The 25,043-nt window shown below is 35.6% G+C and overlaps 1 protein-coding gene across 2 annotated transcripts in view; it reads left to right on the top strand.

The window, feature by feature from the left end:
* The first annotated feature begins 566 nt into the window (after window positions 1-566).
* Window positions 567-25,043, top strand: part of LOC128547396 (uncharacterized) — a 37,180-nt gene continuing 12,703 nt past the window's right edge. Inside the window, exons 1-3 of one of the 2 annotated variants that reach the window (XR_008366502.1) lie at window positions 567-724; window positions 12,356-12,428; window positions 15,171-17,075. The gene's annotated coding sequence lies outside the window, so the exon portion shown is untranslated. Of the gene's footprint in view, window positions 725-12,355; window positions 12,429-15,170; window positions 17,076-25,043 lie in introns of those variants that run through there. The other variant, XM_053520128.1, reaches the window with a different exon arrangement.

Raw genomic sequence — 25,043 nt, 5'->3', positions numbered from 1 at the left:
AAATTTGTAAACTGGACAAAACTGGATATTATACAGTATTAGAGGAAAAAACCCTTTAAAAGAATGAGGACTAAGTGCACAAATTTGAATGTTGTGATTTCTCAGAACCACAGTCGCTAGGCCGGTTAGCTTGTGTAAGTACGCACTTGTGCTCCATGTGGAACAGTAATGGCATTACCCATTACTGGCCCAGATGCGCACAAGTGTTACTTATTACATTTTATCCATAATTTGCAACGGACCTCATTTCAATCTTCATCTTATACAATATTATTTTTATACCCGCGTTGGTTACTTTTCACTTCTTATCAACCGTAATATTATCATATTCCAATATTTTAATTTAAACATGCACATAAATTTTAGGGTACAGTTATTACAATAGCTTTTAACTTTTGGTAGTAGTTTCATTTAATACAAATACTCTCTTAAGATATTACTGAAATACTTAGAGGCGTTAGTAAGTAAGACTATCAAAACTTAAATAAATCAGATAATATCAATATAATTAATTTTGTGCATCCGGGTTAGAAGCAAAAGAAAGTATATCCGGGTTACAGAGTGAATATATTTAGAGGTGATCTTTGTCAATGTCAAATGGACTACAAGTTTTATACAGACTGAAACACTAATTACTCTGAAAAAAGGTTCTGAGAATAGAAGATTAGAATAAATCAGCAAAGAGACGCTGCTTAGTTTCGACGAAGACATCAAATCGAAAGTGGTAAGAATGGGTATTGCTTATTTTTAATCTTCGCAAAAGATGCAATTTCAAAATATGGCTTTTGTTCTTTGTTTTTCCATTTCGTATATAACTTGAGTGGTATTAACTTGAGAACGTCAAATGTAAAGACATTTCACTGTCGGTAAAAACTCTGAAACTTATTAGGTGCATGCGTGCAATTTTGCTATCAGTTTGGATATTTTTTATAGCTGACCTATTTGAAAGCTTATCTTAAATGTTTTATAGTGACCCGGAAGGGAAGACATAAAAGGTGGTAACAAAAATATTTCACTTTTGATGTATGCACACAACCCGGTGAGGGGTCATGTTTTTATGAATAAACTGTGAAAAATAACAATCGACCGAAATTTGTATCAGTTTTCGTTATAATATGTATAATAAAGATAACTTGTTTTAAAACACATTAACGATTCAAGTATGTACAAACGAATGGTGACAACCGGTACTTTGTAAAGATGTTTGGTTGGATATCTGTAGATTTCGACCAAGCAAATACCCCCTCGGTAGTAGCCTTGTGGCCGAGCACCCGCTTCGAATGCGGGAGGTAGTAGGTTCCCTGGCAACGTCATTCCAAAGACGTAAACAAGGTACAAGTAGCTCCCTCGCTTGATGCTCCGCATGAAAGGGATAGTGCTAGGACTATACAGCCCTGTGTCAGTATAATACGACTGGATATTAATTATATTTTCGAAGGATGCTCTTTTGAGTGAGCTGAGTCCCATATGTAAAACTTGACCAAAGATAGTAATATGACGTTTTATCTTGAATTTTCTAGGGATGGCTGTGATTGTGCGTTCTATATACAGTTGAACCACTCGTTAATGGTACATTGTATAAAGAAGAAATGCACTAGAAAAGTGTTGCGTTATAAGTTTCTAGTGTTGTAACCATTTTTGACATCATAACACATTCTTGAAGGATTAAGTTAAAGGGATAAGGATGGGACATTTACCATTTTATAGTACATCATTAGTATTTGTTTTCGTTTTCTAAATTTGACAGTTTCAAGACCAGTTTCTTTGTGAAGATCAGATATACCAGAGGGACTTATTCCGTGCCCGTTATAATATAATGCGTGTTGCTCCAACTTTATTCTCCTCTTTTTTTGCATTCAAATAATCCCACATTTTAAAACGGGACAGATAAAAATGTACATGAAGCGTAACTTTTAGCCGGAGTGAGTCACACGAGTGTCAGGCTTTAAATTTCTTGTCAAAATAATACCCTTAATACTTTTGCTCGACTAACATTTTTTTTTGTATTTGTGAGATTGATCGTTGAAATTGAATGGTTTTGTAGGTGATTATATTTTCCAACAAGAATCACTGTGTGTTTCATTTCATTAAAGTATGTTTTTCGCTGTTGTTTTTTTCTTTCTCCTGTAATTGGGCTTTACAAGGTTTCTGTGAAAGGAAAAGTACCAATGTTAGCTATATTGATATCCCATAATAGTAGTGGAATTGTTTTATGATATATGGGAGAATAGTTTTGGTGCCTTCATATTATTTGTCAAATTGCGAACTGTAGTTGCCTCCCTTGTATCACAAATTTGATGTAGCCAGCATTGTTCTGCTAAAACGTGACATAAACCACTAAGGGCTGTTACTTTTAGCTCACTTGCTCAGGTGAGTTATTGTGATCGCTCAATGTCCGGCGTCTGTCTGTCGTCTGTTTGTCGTCTGTCGTCTGTCAACATTTGGCTTGTGTATGCGATGGAGGCTGCAGTGTTCAATTGGTCTTCATGAAATTTGGTCGGAATGATTGCCTTGATAAATTCTAGGTCGAGTTTGAATATGGGTCATCTGGGGTCAAAAACTAGGCCACTAGGTCAAATCAAAGAAAAATATTGTGTATGCGATAGATGCTGTATTTTTCAATTGATCTTCATGAAATTTTGTCAGAATGATTGCCTTAATGAATTCTAGGTTGATTTTGAATATGGGTTATCTGGGGTTAAAAACTAGGTCACTAGAATAAATCAAAGAAAAACCTTGTGTATGCGATAGAGGCTGTATTTTTCAGTTGATCTTCATGAACTTTAGTCAGAATCATTGCCTTGATAAAATCTAGGTCGAGTTTGAATATGTATTATCTGGGGTCAAAAACTAGGTCAGTAGGTCAAATCAAAGAAAAACATTGTGTATGCGATAGAAGCTGTATCTTTCAATTGATCCTCATGAAATTTGGTCAGAATAATTGCCTTGATGAATTCTAGGTCGAGTTTGAATATGGGTTATCTGGAATTAAAAAGTAGGTCACTAGAATAAATCAAAGAAAAACCTTGTGTATGCGATAGAGGCTGTATTTTTCAGTTGAGCTTCCTGAAGATTAGTCAGAATCATTGCTTTGATAAAATCTAGGTCGAGTTTGAATATGTATTATCTGGGGTCAAAAACTAGGTCACTAGGTCAAATCAAAGAAAAACATTGTGTATGCGATAGAAGCTGTATCTTTCAATTGATCCTCATGAAATTTGGTCAGAATAATTGCCTTGATGAATTCTAGGTCGAGTTTGAATATGGGTTATCTGGGATTAAAAAGTAGTTCACTAGGTCAAATCAATGAAAAACATTGTGTATGTGATAGAGGCTGTATTTTTCAATTGAGCTTCCTGAAGATTGGTCAGAATGATTGCCTTAATGAAATCTAGGTCGAGTATAGGTCATCTGGACTCAAAATGTAGGTCACTAGGTCAAATTAAAGAAAAACCTTGTGTATGCGATAGAGGCTGTACTTGGTTTAAACATATTTTATTCGTCGTTATCATACGCATATTATATGATACAAAATAATTGTACATGTAACAAACGAAATGGATCGAACTGGAAGATGCTTATATAAGTTCTATCTTAAACTGGGCTGTACTATTCAGTTGATCTTCATGATATTTGGTCAGAATAATTGCCTTGATGAAGTCTAGGTCGAGTTTGAATATGGATTATCTTGGGTTAAAAAGTAGTTCACTAGGTCAAATCAAAGAAAAACCTTGTGTATGCGATAGAGGCTGTAATTTTCAATTGATCTTCATGAAAATTGGCCAGAATGATTGTCTTGATGAAATCTAGGTCAAGTTTGAATATGGATCATCTGGGATCAATAACTAGGTCACTAGATCATATCATAGAAAAAACTTGTTTCAACTCAAAAGACCACATTTTTGGTTCAATCCTAATGAAAATTTTCCAGAATATTTGTTTCCATGAAATCACTAGGTCAAACATATTTACACTGTTATGGTGTGTTTCTCAGGTGATCGACCTAGGGCCATGTTGGCCCTCTTGTTACTATTTTTCTTTTCAAATATAATCTTGTATATGACACTTATCATGTGGGCTATTGTTAAATTCATTTTTGTCGAACCCGCTTGCGGTCGCCACTTTTGGCGGTTCGGTGTATGTGTGTGCGTCCGTGCGTGCGTCCGTCCCATTTTGTACGGACCATAACTTTGACATGCACGGACCAGTCTAATCTTGTTTATATATTTGGCATGAATGTTTACCTCAATGAAAGCGTATCATGCGCAAACCCAATGTTCATATCTCAAAGGTCAAGGTCACAGTTGGAGGTCAAAGGTCAAATTGAAGTTTGAACGGGACATTTCTTCTTCATGCATGGTGGGATTGTGATGTAACTTGGCACGAATGTTCACCATTATGAGGCGGTGTGTCAAGCGCAAAAACCAGGTCCCTAGGTGTAAGGTCAAGATCACACTTGACAGCTGGCGGGCACGATATTCTGCCCGTGGGCATACTTGTATTGAAAAGTGGTAATTATAGATTGTATTCTGGGTTCTACATTAAAATAAACTTTGATACGAGGTAATGTTGTTGACGTACGAAATGAACTTCATTAAGAAAGCAGCAAAGTACTATTTCGTCTTTGAATGTATTTCTTTATTAAAACAGTTTATTGTCAAGCCGCAAGGGGTCCATTGCCATACACTCATATTTAATTGAAGGATAATAAGTATACATTCAACATATTCATTAAAGAAGTTTATTCGTTTATTAAAGTCTCATCATTGTACAACATTGCATTATACATTCTGTACAATTTCTACAATAAAAGTACAATGTCATTCAATAATTGAATTATAAGATACTCATACTAGTAACTCAGTCATGTGGTTTATAGCCAGCTTATCATGAATGCTTGTTTGAACTGATCAGTTTTTATCAAATATCATTCGGCGACTATTTCCAAACATAGACTATCGATTATGCAAACAAATTATATGATATTAACTAATCAAAACAGAACTAGTGACGCAAATGGTATTTATCTATTTCTGTCTCATCAATGTACAATACAACTAGCAAATACGTTGTAACAAAACACAGCATTGCACAAAGCCATTCTTAAGATGGAACTAAAAAAGTGTATAATTATACCCCCACCAAACATGTTTGGGAGAGGGGCTATATAGGAGTCAGTTTTGTCCCGTCCCGTCGCGTCCCGTCCCGTCCCGAAATCTATATCTCAGTTATTACTAAACGGATTTGATTCAAACTTAAAATAGATGTTTCACCTTATCACCCACATCACGTGACACAAGTTGCATAACTCTGACACCAATTTTTTATGAATTATGCCCTCTTTTACTTAGAAATTAAGGTTAAATGCATTTTCACTATATCATTCTGATTGGCTTAGAGCCAAAGGGAAGTAACTCTTTAACTTTTGTACCGAGTTACTTCCCCTTAAATTCCCAGAATTAGTATATTTTTAGAAATTCTATTTTTAGATTTTGGGTTTTTCCAAATTTAAGGCATTTTTACCCGATGTAAATAAAAGTTAGATAGATAAAGGCTTAACCAAAGACATTACACTGCTAGAGTTATTTCCCATTGTAGTTGAAGTAATTGTTTTCGGGGATAAATTGAAAAATAAGAAAATACGTTCCCATTGTTATGTTAAGTTATTTTCAACATTTTTAGGAATCAAAACCCAAAATATTTTTGGCCCTTTTTGACCCTAATTTTTATATAATATATATATATTGTATAATGTCATTTGACCTTATATAGCGAAAGGATTTTTCATTGCGCATGCGCAACTTTTTTTAGGGGATTTTTAATATTTTATGTATTTTTCTAACTAGCTTTTTTATTATTAGTCCTATGTAAAAAGTAAACAAGCAAAAGTGGTCTTTTTTCACAGGTGGTCTTTATTCGGGGGGAAGAGTTACTTCTCAGTAAGCCATTATCATGCTGATAAAAAATATTTTTACAGCTTCTTGCTTTCTATATGTTCTATGTATTAATTCGACCGGTGCAAACTTGCAAATTTTCAATCAAGCAGTAATTATTACGTTTGCTATAATGCGAAAGTCGTGAAAATTGGACGGTTTTCAAATATTTTCATGCCGGAACGGTCCAGCTTGGTCGTTATTGGGGGATCAATATGACCCTTGGGAATGAATTAGGCCGGTCGCTGGTCGCGGTCGCCAGGTGGTCGCTATTCATGGCCTTTTTATGAGCATTTTTCTACGGGGGGACCAGAGACCAGTCGTTGTCGACAGGTGGTCGCTATTCACGGGTGGTCGCTAACACAAGTTTGACTGTACATTTTTCTGTGGTAACATGTGTCAATGAGACACTTTTTGTATTCATATTTAGTGTATCTCTAATATTAGAGATTTTTATATTTACCTCATTCCTCATCCTGGGCACATATACTAGTATTACTTATATGTGCCGCGGAAGCCCAGGATAAAGTACCCCAAAGACGAGTAAAATCTTTTTAAGTATTAAAATTTTTTACGTTTTAGATGATTCTTAGTATTTTTAAAATTTCTTATGATTGTCATTCTTCCTTGCCAAGAACGTATTGTGGGGGGCGGGGGTGCGTATAAGTCATTCCTCTGACAGTTCTGGTTAATTCTACAATAAAAAGGATATTGATAAATGCCCTACGTTCACAGAAAAGTTTGTACCTTTCTATGTTATTATTATAATTTTTAAGAAGATATCGCTTTTAATCAGATTAAAAGTGAGTAGATTAGCAGATATTTCCCAGCTTGGATAAAAACCAAAAAAATTAATTAAGACACTACATATAAGTCTTAAAAAACGTTAGCTAATATAAAATTGTTTATGATTTACTGTGCAAAGTATTGTTTCTAACTTTTAAAATATTGCAACAGGATTTTGCTATAGTTCTAATCATATCTGGGTTGGTAAACATGAATTTGAGTTTATCGATATCACTGAGTGCTCCAAAATAGCTGTTTACAATGTTAGCTTTTTCAAACAATAACCACCTGTCTTCTAAATTTGTAGGACATTCTAAAAGTACATGTAATTCAGATTCTATAGCTTTTGAACATAAGGGGCTTGTTCTATCACATTCATGTAGATTTACATAACGCACAGTTTCCAACCTTATTGATACTACTCCGCATCTAAATTTAGCTAGAGCTGATGTATGTGGAAATGAAAGACTTCGTTTACAGTATTTTTGTTCAACCTGATAACAATCTTTAAAAATCCGATATGTTCTTAATTCGTTACGTCCATAGCCATTTACACTTGTAACCCTCTTAATATCATTGTTCCACTTTTCAATGCGCCTGTTCAGAGAAGCTTTTGAAACATCGATTGATAACTGTTTAGGGGAAGGGTAACTGCATGTACGAATGTAAACCAACTTAAACTGTCTTTAACCATAAAATGCCAGATTTTTACATCTGTTATTACCTTTACTTAATGCCCAGTTAAAAATCTTCTTATTAATTTTTGAGTCGTCTAATTTAAACAACGATTCCAATGGTTACACATAGAATTCCAATGCAGCCCATTTCACCTTGAACAGCTGCATTTTGGAGTATATTTGCCAGTGCCCAGGAAAAATCGCATTGCACGGTGGTGTATGGCATTTATACATGAAAACTGTTTAACTCCCCATACAGATTTCCCATAGAATATTACTGGAACAACACACAAACTGTACAATTAAGTGTAAACATTGTAAGGAACACCACCATAATTTTTAGCTCCACTATTCAAAGAATAGTAGAGCTACTGGACTCGCCCGTGTGCTGGCGTCCACGTCGGCGTTGGCGTCCGCGTCCCGATTTGGTTACGTTTTTGTATGTAAGCTCTTGGAATGGATTGAGACTTCACACACACTTGTTCACTGTGATAAACTGACTTACACTGCACAGGTTTCATAAATCTGTTTCGCTTTTTTACAAAATTATGCCACACAGGGTGCTCCCAGACATATCATTTGCGATACACCAATAATTCAAACAGGTCAGAATAGCTTGAAGGTCGCCTTCATTTTCTGCAATTATCACAATATCATTAGTATATAAAAAGTATGTATATCCGCTCGTAACCTATATCAACACCTTTGTGTAGGCTCGTTAGTGAGACAGCTAAAGTATTTATAAATATTTTGAACAGAACTGTTGATAAGGAGCAGTCTTGTCGTATGCCTGTATTAGCATTAGATCAAACAGATAGTCTAAACTAACACGGACGCATGAAGAAACACTATGGTACAATGACTTTACTGCGGACAGCACTTTAGTTGACAGGTCAATATAGGGATAACACACGTTTTTTGTGTATTAACATCGGTCGAGGTCACAAACAATCCCGCGGGCTTCTGTAGACGTTAATACACAAAACAAACATGTATTGTCGCTATTCTTGCATAAAAAACATTACATGACGACTAAATGTAATGTTTTCATATGTGATGACTTTACGATTCCGGTACATTTTCTAATTACCATTCTGTTGTTCTTGGAAACGGTAAACATGTTTTAAATATCCGTATCCAGGGCCCAGAAATAAACAACACCATCAGAAGTATATCCTGAAGGTTTTTAAACGATTTTTTAATATCTAGTTATTACATGCATGAAATTACCAATAACTGTTCATACAACTTAACAATTTGGTGAACAGGAGCAAAATTTTAAGAAGAATAACTTTACATTCGAGTTAAATTGAGTACGGACACATTTGGAGTACGAATGAGTACGAACGTAGTGTCAAGGTTATCCTTGACAGGAAAACATTAAACGTCACGCATTCCTTGTCGTGTCACGTATCGCCGGTATAAAATGGCGGATAATGAATATTCATATCTCTATGATTGACAGTTAAATGAGACGGTGTGTTCGCGTTTCCGTGGTGTTTTCACTCGAAGAATCTAACATCCATTATTGTTTTAAATGATGAGAAAAAAATAAAATTATGGTCTTAAACTGATAAATTCTTAAATAATCATTCGCTGTGCAATATTAACGTTAAGGATTTATTTTTATAAAAGTTACAAATACATGTATCGTTCGATCATCTGCTTTGACGCTCATGAATTGTGAAGCCCATTTCTATTTTGCTGTCAAATAGTTATAAGTTACCTGTTAAGATGTTAAATTACACTAGTTTGCAAAGCAGGCAATATTTTACTTTGCTCAAATAAAACATGTATGCATTTAGTATTCTTTTGTAAGATTATATTTTTTTTCTTATTTTGGTGTATTTGTATGTCTTTTTAATAATGCAAAAATCCCCAGTCCTTTAAAAACGTATTTCTTACAGAAGCAACTGTTGAAGAATTCAGATCTTGCAATGTTTGTCTCGTTCCCTCAGCTTTTTCATAGTCACAAGACTCTTTTGACTGAATTTTTGAATAAATTTTAGATTTTTTTACTCTGCTGTAGACTATATACCTTGTAACATTTAAACACCTTAAGTTATTTTAATTGAATATGGTTTTGCTGCTCTTCGTCAAACCTGATGGTAAATAAAGAAGGTCATGTTTCTAAAGGTTTTCAATGAAAGTACCAAAGTTAGAATTGCGAGAAAGTGCTATATATTTTTGTGTCCTCACTGTTCTGATAATGAGAATGACTGCTATTAAAGAAATGTAAAGTGAATAAAAACACACAATTTACAAAGAAATAGTAAAAACATAACTGAAAAAGATTAATTGATTATAAATAAAAGATTAACTTGTTCACTGTCCTTTTAAGTTTCAGGTCTTGACTGCATTCACATAGAATATAACAGCCAGATAAGATTTTGGCCATACAGCCTACAAAAAGTGATTTTTTGGTTAAGAAAGCCAGCCAATCAAAAGGCGTCATTTATTACTAGTATTCACCATTAGCCCATAAAATCCACAAAACAGAAATAAAGTAAAGGGAGACATTCTACAGTTCATAATAGTAGTATTTATTTATTTAATCGATTTATATTATCAATTAAATATATGATAGACTACTTAAGGGCGTCAAAATTAATGACTTCAGGAGGCCATGAAGAAGTTGCACTATTCTTTCTACCGCATAAAATGCATGCAAACATCAGTACTAAGATCATTTTGGAATGATAAATATTCAGAAAATGGCATTCTTTTATGGTATATATAATAAATTGCCAAATGAATCAGTGATAGTCTATATTAGTCTATATCTATAACATAACATTGTAAAATCGTCGCTTGAATAAATACATTACACGAAAAACGAGATCAGTCATATTACACAAATGAGCACTGACATGCGAAATGAGGTTTTAGGCCTAATGAAAATAGGACCTGGTGACATAAATGTCAAATTTAAGGTTGCTTAAACATTGCCGTGCTCTGGCCCTTTGACACAGGTAGTGCGCCGTACCACCATATGGCACGTGACGCGTACTCACCTACCTACCTGCACTATGTGACACGTCCTAGACACAGAGCAGCGTTTCACATCTCATTTTAGTTACCTTCAGAGATCAGCTGGGTGCTGTACGCATTGGGCTTACTTACACAGTCTCGCCCTCCCACACACCGATTACGTTGTACCACTCTGCGATGCGTGACGCGCGGATCCAAAACCTACCTGCAATACGTGACACGTCCTGGACACATAACGGCCTTCAGTATCGCGCTCTAACCACGCTTGGAGATGAAGTTGCTGCTCTGCTCACTTGCCAGCGGCGTTGCCGTAGTGCTCTGGCCCTCTGACACAGGAAGTGCGCCGTACCGCCCTACGATACGTGATGCATACTCATCTACCTACCTGCACTACGTGACACGTCCTAGACACAGAGCAGCGTTTCATATCTCATTCTAGTTACCTTCAGCTTCCACAGTCTCGCACTCCCACACACCAATTACGTTGTACAACCCTGCGATGCGTGACGCGCGAATCAAAAACCTACCTGCAATACGTGACACGTCCTGGACACATAACGGCCTTCAGTATCGGGCTCTTACCACGCATGGAGATGAAGTAGCTTCTCTGCTCACTTGCCAGCGGCGTTGCCGTGGTGCTCTGGCCCTCTGACACAGGTAGTGCGCCGTACCGCCCTACGATACGTGACGCGTACTCACCTACCTACCTGCACTACGTGACACGTCCTAGACACAGAGCAGCGTTTCATATCTCATTCTAGTTACCTTCTGAGATCAGCTGGGAGCTGTACGCATTGGAGAGAGGACTTACTTCCACAGTCTCGCCCTCCCACACACCGATGACATTGTACCACCCTGCGAAGCGTGACGCAAAGATCAAAACCTTTCCTGCAATACGTGACACGTCCTGGACACATAGCGGCCTTCAGTATACCGCTCTAACCACGCATGGAGATGAAGTAGCTGCTGTGCCCACTTGCCAGCGGCGTTGCCATGGTGCTCTGGTCCTCTGACAGAGGTAGTGCGCCTTATCGCCCTACGATACGTGACACATACTAAGCCTACCTACCTGCACTACGTGACAAGTCCTAGACTTGGTGTAGCGTTTTATATCTCATTCTAGTTACCTTCTGAGATCAGCCGGGTGGTAACACAATTTTGGCCCAATCTTAATTAAACTTGGTCAGAATGTTACTCTCAATAAAATCTTGGATGAGTTTGATATTGGGTCAATCGGGGTCGAAAACTAGGTCACCAGGTCAAATCAAAGGAAAAGCTTGTTAACACTGTAGAGGCCAGATTTATAACTGTATATTCATATCCTAATGAAAATTGGTCAGAATGTTAATCTAGATGATCTTTAGGTCAATATGTCAGGTGAGCGATACAGGGCCTTTATGGCCCTCTTGTTTATAAAAAAATTCGATAGTTGCAAAAGAAAAAAATGATTTCAGGTGAAAAACGATGCCAAGATGTTATATGTTTTTGGTTTGCGCATGATGTCATTTAATTAAAAAATACCGGTGTCTCAAAAATATTGTTAAATGATAAGGCAAAATTGTTAAATCTGTCAATATTTGTAAGAAAATTATTTCTTTTTTTTAACCAGTAATACAGACTCTCATTCTCCAATATTCATCATTTGTTTTACTGTCATCCATTCAACTTTGTGTATTTTGTCATATTATATCATGCAAATAAGTTTTCTTCTTTTTTCATATTGATCATTATTGTTTTGTTTTCTTGCCATTTGTATATGATATTCTGTTTGTTGTTTATTGTCATATCACATGCCCAGTCGGGCCTTGATTTATTCAATAAACTAAACTAAACTAAACTAAACTAAAGCTGACATTTTTTCTGGAAAGGTTCAACTGATTCATGAACTTTTTCGAAGTATATAATTCAGTCCTCATTTCATTTCAACCTATGTCTGATAAACTTTTACATCTCAATTTATTTTCACAGGATGTAAAAAACAAGCCATATTTTGGGGAAATGGAGTAGGAAGACGTTGGCTGGTTACAGTGGCATTTTAACAGTAGGTATTTTAGTAACACTGTTTTTTATCTACGGAACTGGACCCGTATTGACAATCGGCAATTTCCGTTTGTTAACGTTATATTGATATCCGTATGCGATTTCGACATTTTCCGAAGGTACGTAAAGTCATATTTTGCTTCTGACCACCGATGAATGCCGAAGTAGCGTATGAACACCGAAAATTGCCGAAAGTCATTATGTGTCTGCTATCTTATACCAATCAATTGGTATCGTGACCTTTTTTACAAGTACAATTAATACATGTCATGTAGTAACATTCAGTCTGCTTTCAAGTTCCTTTGTTGAGTTAAATGGTTCTAATGAGACATTTTCTAACCTATTACATTACAGACTGAGAGTAGATTAAATTAAAAACACACTGTAATATAATTACTAGTATGTTTATTGTGCGTCTTTAAACTGTCCGAATTATTTTCAACTTAAAAAATGGATGAGAGCAGTAGCAGCCCTAACACCTTTTCAGTTGCGATTTTCAAAAGAAAAAAAAAATATCGTGAAACCAAACATTTATGTTCTACTGATAAAAAATTGAATCGCGAAACCGAAAAGATGTTTGTCCAACGTTTGTTTTTTATTTCTTTATGTTTTTGGAGTGATGGTGGTTAGCCTGTATGTTTGAAAACAATCTCTGACAATAGCGTAATGGAGTCGGCTTTTTGGTTCTGGTATAAGCATTGAACTAGCAACCGAACTACCCGGATTCGAATCCCGCCATAGGCAGTTGTGATTTTTCGTCATAAAATGCTTTTTGATTTGTTACTGCTCAAACTCTTAAGAATACAATATTTTATCATATGCATGCAAGATTCATACTTGTGCGAGTGAATTCATAAATCGCATGAAACTGATGTACTGTATATCTTTGCAAACTGTAAATCTAGCAAATGCCGTATTGAATTAATGCCCGAACATGCATTTTTCTGCTTGAGATGGACGGTCGATGGAAGCGAAAATGAGTATACTCAGTGGGTTGTAGCTTTCTTATATAAGAGTTACCACCCTTTTTTCTTTTTCTGTAGCAGTGGGAGTATAAGTATGTGAAAATATGATTTGCTAGAAATTGTTGTAAAAACGGTATTAAGTAAATGGATAGAGCAGCCAGATTTAATAGTGTCTAGATTTGTAAGGTGCACCGGGTCTACAACAATACATAATTAAATTCTTATCATCAGATTTGTTCTAAATGTGCTGTGCTGTCACAGCAAATACTAGTAGGTAAACATTTAAATAATTTCTTTAAATTATCAGTTTACCAAACCTAGTCAGAAGCAAAGTCAGATGGTTCAGGCCTTCTTCAGATAAGCGCCTTAGGCCCATTTGGGCCTTTTTTTTAATAGTAGGAAATCTGTATCGTAAGCTAATAACCGGAGGCGGGCACACTAACAGGTTTTTAAATAAAACTAAAAAATTTGTTTTCTTTAAATTGTCATTTTCTTACATGATTAAGAAAGAATTTATAGCAAACCCGTATTTAAACATTATAAACGCAATAGGCGTAATAATTGCACGAGAGCGCAGCACTTGTGAAATAATTTCGAACGACGTATTGCTACCCATGTGTATAAATAGTGTTCAAACACGGCTTTGCTATAAATTATTTCTTTTCTAATATGTTTTTTTTTTATTTTAATCAGACAGTTGTGTAATGCATTTTTCGTGTAAAGTAATCAGAAAGTTGTGCAATGTCACAGTTCATTTTAAACATGCTAATATGTAAGATATTTGATCAAGTTTGAAAACGTTGAAAGTGGTGTTGCGGACACTACATAGAAGACATGGACACTTTCTAATGCACACATATTTTTCAAAGATGGCAAATTTTAGGTTTAGTCGTGCTAATAACCCACCTAAGGCTCACCATAAACATTTGATAAAACTACATTTTATTTGTGTATATTTTTGTTTATGCATAAGCAATGTCATCTTATTAAATACCATTTATCATACCATCATACAAGATATAGCACAAAATCGACCTGCCTAAAAAACTTTGCTTTATCTAGTCAGTGTCAAGATATCACTTTTGCGGGAACTTTTGAAATCACATATTTTATCAAAATTTTGCATTTAAATCATCACCATTGTATTGGAAATGTCTGAACATAGAAAATGAGTGAGTCAAATCAAGGGTTTTTATTCTGAAACAGAAAAGTTATTGCTATTTTGCACTTTTACAGCACTTCAGCCGGAAATTTTGAAAACATTTTTTTTCCGAATTTTTCATTGACCTGTTATCATTGTATTGGAAATGTTCTAACTAAGAAAATAAATGGTAAAATCACAAGTTTTTATCCAGAAACAAAAAAAAATGTTATTGCATTTTTTCGATTTTCCACAAACTGAATTACACTTGCAAACGTCATATTATATGACGTCAAGTCTGCACGCTGTTACTCTTTCCAATGACCTTTTTCCCAATTTCCTGAGCAGGTAGGATAAATAGAATATTAGATTACTGTCTGAAATTTTTTTAATTTATTCGGCTCGTCTACGAAAAAAATATTAGGCTCGGCAGAGCCTCGCCTAATATATTTTCTTCCACTCCCCTAATAAATTTAAATTTATCAGACAGTAACCTAATATTCTCTATTTATCCCCATGTTGTGTTCCAAGTATCCAACTTATTATTGTATGTTTTATTACATTTTAGTGTCAGGATGCAATAATGCATATTCCAAATGGTTTATTGTATTAAAATTCCTCTTATATTTGAAAACAGGTACCGCAGTAGATGTTTAGGAAGTGCTGATGATTACCTAGCAGAGCAAAACAGTTCCACAATCCAGAATTCCAGAAACAAATGATGCATCATAGTTGGACTAGTGTAAACGGAATTAATGCAGTGGACTTTTATTTGTTGGACAATCCATATTATTCGTTTGACAATTGATTTATAAAGACACCTGTCAAAATGTATTAGGCAGGTATAAAACAAAATAAAAGGCTTCTTATGGTCAACCTTCAGACTATAGTAGCCTGTTGTCAGAAAATTACCTCTTACATTATTCAGGTTACTGCAGACTATTTGGAATAATGATCTTTCCTCGGACATTAAATGTAAAAGCTAATTGCAGGTGACCAGTACATGAAACCTGTTATTCTAGCGACCAGTAGGTTTAAGGTCAAGGTCGGGTGAGCGATTAGAATCGATGAATGTCCGTTGTCCGTCCGTTAAATTTAGTCTGTTTACACTCTAGCATCAACAATTTTAAAGCAATTTTAATCAAAATCAAAGGAAAATCTTGTAAAAACTCTAGAGGTCACATTTATGAACATATCTTTCTGAAACTTGGTTAGAAAGTTTATCTTGACGATCTTTAGGCAAGTTTCGAAACTGGTTCAAGTGAGGTCAGAAACAAGGTCACTTGGCCAGATTAAAGGAAAATCTTGTTAACTTTCTGGAAACTACTTTTTAAATTTAAAACTCATGATAGTCAGATTTTTTTGTCCTGATAACTTTTAGGTTAAATTTGATTCTGTGTCGAATCAAAGGAAAACTGTATGTGTGTGTGTAATAGGGTGTGCATTTTACACTGAATCTTCATGAAATTTGATCAGAATGTTTACCTTGCTGTAATCAAGGTCAGCTTTGAATATGGGTTATCTGGGTAAAAAACTAGGTCACCCGATTAAATAAAAGAAAACTCTGTGTGTATGCAATAGGGGCTGCATTTTATACTGGATCTTTATAAAATCTGATCAGAATGTTTGTCTTGATGCATTCTAGATCAAGTGTGAATATGGGTCATCTGGGGTCAAAAAATAGGTAACCCGGTCAAATAAAAAAGAACAAAACCTGGTGTGCAATAGAGGCCGCATTTTTCACTGATCTTCATGAAATTTGATCAGAATGTTTGTTGTAATAAAATCTAGGTCAAGTTTGAATTTGTATCATCTGGGGTAAAAAATTAGTTTACCTGGTCGAAACAAAGGAAAACTGTGCGTATGCAATGGGGGCTGCATTTTTCACTGAATATTCGGTAAATTCGATCAGAATGTTTGTCTTGATTATCTTTAGGCCAAGTTTGAAACTGGGTCATGTGGGGTCAAAAACTAGGTCATGAGGTCAGAATTAAGGAAAATCTTGTTAACACTCTAGAGACCACATAAATTTAAAACTCATGAGAATTAGTCAGAATGTTTGTCTTGATGACTTCCCGGTGAAATTTGAAAAGTAGGTTACCCGATCAAAAATAACGAGAAACCTATATATGCAATAGGGGCAGCATTTAAAACTAGGTCTTCATGAAGTTTGATCAGAATGTTCGTCTTGAGGAAGTCTAGCTCAAGTATGAATATGGGTCATCTGGGACTAAAACTGAGTCACCCATTCAAATAAAATAACATTGTGTTTGCAATAGGGGCTGCATTTTTCACTTGATCCTTATGAAATTGGATCGATCAGTCTGTCTTGAGGAAATTTAGGTCAAGTTTAAATATGGCTCAACTGGATTTCAAAACGTGGTACCTGGTCGAATCAAAGGAAAACTGTGTGTATGCAATAAGGGCTGCATTTTAGCTCACCTGTCACAATGTGAGCTTTTGTGATCGTCAGTCCACTATTGCTTGTGAACATGATAGAGACCTCAGTTTGCAATCAATTTTGATCAAACTATGCACACAACTTGTATTGGCATAATATCTCGATTCCTTTAAAAAACTAGGCAGATCCCATCATGGGTTCTAGAGTTATGATCCCTTACAGGGACAAAATTTGCTATTTATGGCTTGTGAACTCGATAGAGATCACATTTTGCAACCAATTTTAAACTTGCACAAAACTTATATTGGCATAATATCTCGGATCCTTTCGAAAACTGGCTAGATTTCATCACTGGTTCCAAAGTGATGGCCCCTCAAAGGGCCAAAATTTGCTATTTTTGGCTTGTGAACACGATAGAGACCACATTTTGCAATCATTTTTGATCAAACTATGCACACAACTTGTACTGGCATAATATTAATATCCCGGTTCCCTTCGAAAACTAGACAGATCCCATCATTGGTTTTAGAGTTATTGGCATAATATCTCGGATCCTTTCGAAAACTGGCTAGATTTCATCACTGGTTCCAAAGTGATTGCCCCTCAAAGGGCCAAAATTTGCTGTTTTTTTGGTTTGTGAACACGATAAAGACCACATTTTGCAATCCATTTTAATCAAACTCGCACACAACTTGTATTGGCATAATATCTCGTTGTCTTTCGAAAACTAGGCAGATCACAGTATGGGTTCTAGAGTTATGGCCCCTTAAAGGGCCAAAATTTGCTATTTTTTGGCTTGTGAACACGAAAGAGACCACATTTTGTAACCAACTTTAATCAAACTTGCACATAACTTGTATTGGCATAATATCTCGGATCCTTTCGAAAACTATGCAGATCCCACCATGGGTTCTAGAGTTATGACCCTTTAAAGGGCCAAAAGTTGCTGTTTTTTGGCTTGTGAACACGATAAAGACCACATTTTGCAATCATTTTTGATTAAACTATGCACACAATTTGTATAAGCATAATATTTCGGTTCCTTTCGAAAACTAGGCAGACCCTATCATGGGTGCTAGAGTTATGGCCCCTTGCAGGGTTAAAATTTGCTATTTATGGCTTGTGAACACGATAGAGACCATATTTTGTAACCAACTTTAATCAAACTTGCACACAACTTGTTTGGCATAATATCTCGGTTCCCTTCGAAAACTGGCTAGATTTCATCATGGGTTCGAGAGTTATGGGCCATTAAAGGGCCAAAATTTGCTATTTTTGGCTTGTGAACGCGATATAGACGTTTTGAAATTGATTTTAACTAAACTTGCAAACAATTTGTATTGGCGTAATAACGTGGTTCCTTTCGAAAACTGACCAGATCCCATCATGGGTTCTAGAGTTATGGCCCTTTCAAGGGCCAAAATGTGCTATTTTGGCTTTTGCAGCCATATAGAGACTTCATTTATGGTTTGATTTGATACAAACTTGCAGAATATTTTTAACAACAATATCGCTTGGATTCCATGATGAATCTGTCAGATCCATTCATAGGTTCCCGAGTTACGGCCCCTGATTGACCCCTGAAAAAGCCAAAATGTGTTATTTTTACCTTGTGAACACGAAATAAGTGACATTTTATATTTGATTTTAACCAAACTGACACACAAGTCACAATAAGATTCCATCACGAGTTCTAGTTACTGCCCCTGAAAGTGGCAAAATTTTCTATTTTGGCCATTTCAGCCATATCGAGGTTTGATTTATGCTTTGAGGTAATACAAACTTGCTCAGAATATTTATCTTGTCGATTCCTAGGCCAAGATCAAAACTGGGTCATATTGGGTCAAAAACTAGGTCACCCGGTCAGAGCAAAGGAAAAGTTTGTAAACACTATTGAGGCCACACGTATCTATCTTCATGAAACTTGGACAGAATGTTTATCTTGATGATTCAAAGGCCAAGTTTAACAGGTGAGCGATATATGGTCACCATGACCCTCTTGTTTACTGATTATTCGTGGACTTTGATCAGAATGTTTGTCTTGGTAAAATCTAGGTCGTTTAAATATGGGTCATCTGGGTTTAGAAACAACGTCACCCGGTCAAAAAAGGAAAAAAAAAATACTGTGTGTGTGTGTGTGTGTGTACAACAGGAGCTGCATTTTCACTGAATATTCGTGAAATTCGATCAGAATGATATTCATGAAAAAATCTAGGTCAAGTTTAAATATTGGTCATTTGTCGTAAAGAACTAGGTCACCAAGTCAAATCTGACAAACACGTTGTGTAAGCAATTGGGGCTGCGTTTTCTAACTGGATATTTGTGAAATTTGAACAGATTGTTTGTCTTGATCAGATCTTGGTCAAGTTTAAATATAGGTCATATGGGGTCAAAAAGTTGGATCATTCTGTCAACTTATAGAAAAACTTGGTGTGTGCAAGAGGGGCTGCATTTTTATCTGATATGCATGAAACTTGGTCAGAATGTTTGTCTCCATGAAATCTCTAGTTTGTTTATCTGGGTTACGTCGGTTCAAAAACTAGGTCACCATGTCAGAAAAAGCTTGTTTACACACTAGGGCCACATTTTTCATTTAATCTTCATTGAACTTGGCCAGAAAGTTTGTTTTCACAAAGTCTTAAAGGATTTTGAATCTTGGTTACGTGGGGTCAAACACTAGGTTACTAGGTCAAATCAAGGGAAAGGCTTGTTTACACTGTAGATGCCACTCTTTTGCTCCAATCTTTACAAATCTTTGTTAGAATATTTGTTTCTGTAAAATCTTGGACGAGTTGTAATTTAGGTCTTATGGGTCAAAAACTAGGTCACTATCCCAAATCTTGTTTATACACTAAAGTATACATTTGTGCTCCAATGTTCATGTAACTTGGGCAGAATGTTTATTACATGAAAAACTCGGACGAATTTGAAATGGATGTTTACACTGTTATGGTGTGTTTCTCAGGCGAGCGACCTAGGGCCATCTTTGCCTTCTTGCGTATGATTTTTTTTTCACTGGTATCGACGCAGATTTGTGGAATTTTCAAATTTACTGTCTCTTGCCCCCATTTTCTTAATAATGTCAATAGAATTTGATGTCTTATAAAATTATTAGTTATTTTGTGATGTTATGACTTGTATATTGTGTGACATGTTATGTATAAATCAAAACTAATAAAAAAATGTATATTCCGAGGCATTGTATTCTGTTATAATTGCAGTTTATGAAATAATAGATAGCAGAACCAAGTTATCATGTATTTAGACAATGTTTAAGATAGGTCAGTGAATGATGTCCCATACAAATGTTTAGTCCTAGCGTTCAAATAAAATGGCGAAATATTGTTTTGGTGGGAATTATAGTATGTAGATACGGCAAACACTACTTAAGTAGATACGGGATATGCACGATATACACAGTTTTGGTAATATACTCAGCATACACTGCTACCGTAGGCACATGGTATGCACGGCATACACTGTAGACTGACGTACCTATTCCTAATCTAAGCAGAGTGTATGCATAGCATACCTTTTTTTTGTGGTAGATACATGGTATGCATTGTATACCTTTTTGTAGTATAAGCAGGGTATGTATAGCATATCATTTTTGTGGTAGACTCATGGTATGCATCGCATACCTTTTTGTAGTATAAGCAGGGTATGCATAGCATACCTTTTGTGGTAGACACATGGTATGCATTGCATACCTTTTTGTAGTCTAAGCAGAGTATGCATAGCATACCTTTTTGTGGTAAATACATGGTATGCATTGCATATCTTTTCCTAGTGTAAGCAGGGTATGCATAGCATACCTTTTTGTGGTAGATACATGGTATGCATTGCATACCTTTTAGTAGTGGAAGCAGGGTATGCATAGCATACCTTTTTGTGGTAGATACATGGTATGCATTGCATACCTTTTCCTAGTATAAGCAGGGTACCTTTACGAATCGGGGTATGTATAGCATATGCATGGCATACACTGCGGTTAATATAAAACTGTGATGAACACATGGAAATGCAGCTTATATGCAGACCTGTATCCAAACAAGACAAGTTTTTCATACGCATCCCATTATTGCGGGTTTCGTGTATTGTTACATGAAGATAGTTTAATAAAAGGTAAGGCCTCTGCAACATCTTACTTCAGCAATATGACTATTTAAATCAGATTATGGTTATTATCCGGTAACCTTACTTCCAGTCCGTCCCGTTATTCTGGACCACATCATTTAACAAGGACGAGTGAAAAATCCATAAGTAATTTGTTTTAATGAGACACATGTTCCAGCTGCGAAAATGTGTCCACAGTGAAGGGTTTACACATGTGAGGTTGGACATTTTTTCTCAAAATGATAATAATTCTCAATCTATAAAATAGCTCGTTATTACTGTTTTGCACACACACTATGATTACGCCATACCGACAACAGATGCATGAGGTTTCTTCGCCTACCTACATCCACTACGTGTTACGTCTTTTACAGATATTGGCGTTTATTTTTATAGTCCTACTATTTTCTGAAGTTACTGGGATGAAAAACACAGTTTAAAACATGATTGATATGACTGTTTTGCACGCACATAGTATGATTACGCCATACCGACAACAGATGCGCGAGATTTCTTCGCCTACCTACCTCCACTACGTGACACGTATTTGACAGGTATTGACATTTGTTTTCACTGTCAAATCATTATTTGAGGCCGTGTTGATGAAGAACAAACTTGACAACGGGTTCATATAACTATTTTTCGTCCTCATAGTATGATTAATATTACGCCATACCGACAACAGATGCGTGAGAAGCTGTCGCTTACCTACCTTCAATACCTGACACGTCTTTTACAGGTATTGTTGATTTTTTTGTAGTCCAACTATCTTGAGAAGCATGCAGACTACAATTGAAAACATTGCTCATAGGATTGTTTTGCATGCACATGATTACGCCATATCGACAACAGATGCTTGAGACGCTCTCACTTAACTACCTTCAATACGCGACACGTCTTTGACAGAATTTAACATTTGTTTTAGTTGTCCAATCATTATTTGAGGCCACTGCGATGAAGAATTCAGTTGACAACGGGTTCATTTGACTGTTTTGCATCCTTATATTTATATGATTACACCATACCGACAATACATGAGTGAGACACTCGCGCTTACCTTCCTCTAATACTTGACCGATATTGACGTGTATTTGTGTAGTCTATTTTGAGAGGCAACTGGAATGCAAAAAATCAAACCGTGTGAATATTTCCTTTTTCCCAAAATTGAAAAAAAAAAAAAAAAAAAAAAAAAAAACGCCTATCTGGTACGAGCCCATTTGGTAGGAGATATAGGTTCAGACGTGCATTGGACTTTGCAGTTCACCAGTTTCTTATGGGTGTATCAAAAGATGAGTACGAAACTTGTTTCAAAAATTGAATTAAAAGATATTTCGAAGGTTACTGGACAAAACAATAGAAACACGTTATTAATATCTCTGAGAAAACCTGTCATTTGCAAGATTCCGAACATACATCTTATGTCAATAGATCCTGAAAATAAGGCGATCATTCGAGAGCACTGAGAGCAAAAGGAAACAGCGAAAATTGCAAACTCGGTTGAATTCTTTTCATGGCCAACACTGTCCACGCTCCTTAGCACCGGCTTAAGAGGTATTCAGTTTCAAATCTAAATGTCATGAAATCAATGATCCTGATGAGAGATCAGAAATATGACAGCACTGAAATAAAGTACGAGGCAACATGAACCCCATTCTCGACTGTGTTATTCTTCCAACTGGTTTCTTAAACTTGATGAACTTAAAACATATGTCCGTATGTGTGTTTGACATGTCGCATATTGAATGTAAGTCTGCGCGGTCGTGTCACGCATCTAATGACGGTATATCAAAATAATGATTTAGAAGCATGGGAAGGTAAGTTTAACACAGTGTGTTTTCTTCAAGTGAATTTCAAAGCATATTGCAGAAGGATACATCAAGTATTTAATGTCCGTGTCACATCTACAACACATTCAGACCAGTGTAAGCTAAATGTATGTTAATTGAGTGAAAATAAACTTCAGATATTATTAAACAAGAATATCGACTTTAACATGTTTATTTATTTGTAAACAAATAAGTCACACACTGCTTCAACATATTATTCAGTATAAGAATTTATATTATGGAAGTTCCGAAATTCCAAATTAATGTTCTGGTCTGAGATGTTCGTTAAAGGATTTGTTTAAGAAATAATTTATAGCAAAAGGTTATAACACTATTTATGCACGATGGGCGGTTATACGTCGGACGTAATAATTTCACGGGGGCACAGTCCCCACTGAAAACAAACAAATGTTCTTTCTATTTTATGCTAGTTGGTGAAGATAAACGAATTTTCTGTTTATTACATGCTTACATGTTCAAATAAGACCAATACTTCATAATGATATTCGGATTTATTTAGGCTGCCGTGTTACATATATGATGCGTCCGTTAAATTACTATGGACACTCAGGCACTTTGATTAGGTCTGTGAAATCAACACGACGCTGCATTTAAAATATTTTGTTTAAAAAGTGCACAATCCGCGGCCAAGACAGTAATTAAGTAATCATATTTATAACTTTTCGGGTCAATGCCGTCAGTTCGTTGAATAACCGGAAGCTTGCTTTGTTCGCACTCATTGGTTTAATGGGCGTTCCCAGGCACCTGTAGGCGGAGCTCTGGAAACCTACAGCAGATACGTGACACGACATGGAATGCGTAAGATTTGATGCTAGGTTTCAAACTGTTTAGGTCAGACACTCCTATTACTTTTTCCATAGATTTCCATTATAAGAAATGGCCCTGTCACATGCCACTGCCCCCTTTCTTCATGGCATTTAGAGGCAAAATGCCCACTGACACCTACTATTCTAAATACAGAATTGTAAAGTCAACAATTCAGCCAGGCAATAGTAAAATATTTCAAATTTTACAGAAAACATATTGCTTAACTGATTTTGACACAAATTTTATGATTGTAAACATAACATTTTTATCCAATCAGCTTACGTCTCATTGAATCTTACGGGTTTCTCTACACTTTTTTCAACCAATCAAAAGCCGGCTTGTAATAACAATCTCTGACCTAAAGAGAATATAAAATTTCAATATACATACCTTTTAGTTATTATAATTTTAAAGTAAACACTTACCAAAGTAACAAATGTGTTCTTTTCCCTCTCATCCAAAATACAAGCCTCCTGTATCATTTTATGTATAGAATGTCACAGTGTCTTATGTCAACTGTACTGAAAATATGAAATAAAATTGCATTTTCTAATTCAAATGACCCTCAGGAAGTCAATGTTGATGCAATATGTATAAAAAAACACCTGTATTGAGTGCATGTAGTCCCCTTTAAACAAACACTACTTACATCTAATATTTAGCATAAATGCTGCAGCAGGGTTCTGTTTTCATACCCCACCCATCACTAAAAACAGTGATTTTTTTATTGTCCACACATTTTTTCATCCTAGGGGATTACTTAAAGTGACTTAGGCATCTAATAGACTGTAAACAAACACTAGCTGATGTTTATATAGAGCTTACACACTATAAACATTATCATTACAATACTTTAAGACTTACAGGTCTTTCAAATAAAGCCCCACTGCAGTTGTTTTCATCAGTTTCTGGCCATAGGGCCACAGATAAAAGCTGCTGTTACTAATAAAGACACAATCACTTGCAAAATAATACGGTGGAAGCATAATATTGCAAAGAAAATTAAATTACCCTTGAGAAGTACTTTACTTTCAAATAAATAGCTGTCAAGCATCCCTATAGTGCCATTTTTAGCTTATTTTCACACAATTTCAGACCATGGACAGCCTAAATACATCTTTTAGAACACATTTTTACAATTAAGACTGTCTGTCAAACTACTTGTACATGAAAATAACATTTCTTAGCCCAAAATACCTTAGTGAAACAGTTAAAAGTTGAAATGTAAGATTTATAAACAATTAAAGGGAGATAATTCACTTCTGATATCTAACAATATTTCAATTCTGATAACTCCTAGAACAATTAAGGCATTTTTCTGATGAAGTCACTATTACCA

Source organism: Mercenaria mercenaria, chromosome 1 (genome assembly GCF_021730395.1).
Source record: "Mercenaria mercenaria strain notata chromosome 1, MADL_Memer_1, whole genome shotgun sequence".
NCBI classification, from domain to species: domain Eukaryota; kingdom Metazoa; phylum Mollusca; class Bivalvia; order Venerida; family Veneridae; genus Mercenaria; species Mercenaria mercenaria.
Note: the sequence above shows the minus strand (reverse complement) of the source record. Positions and strands in the feature narration are given on the sequence as shown.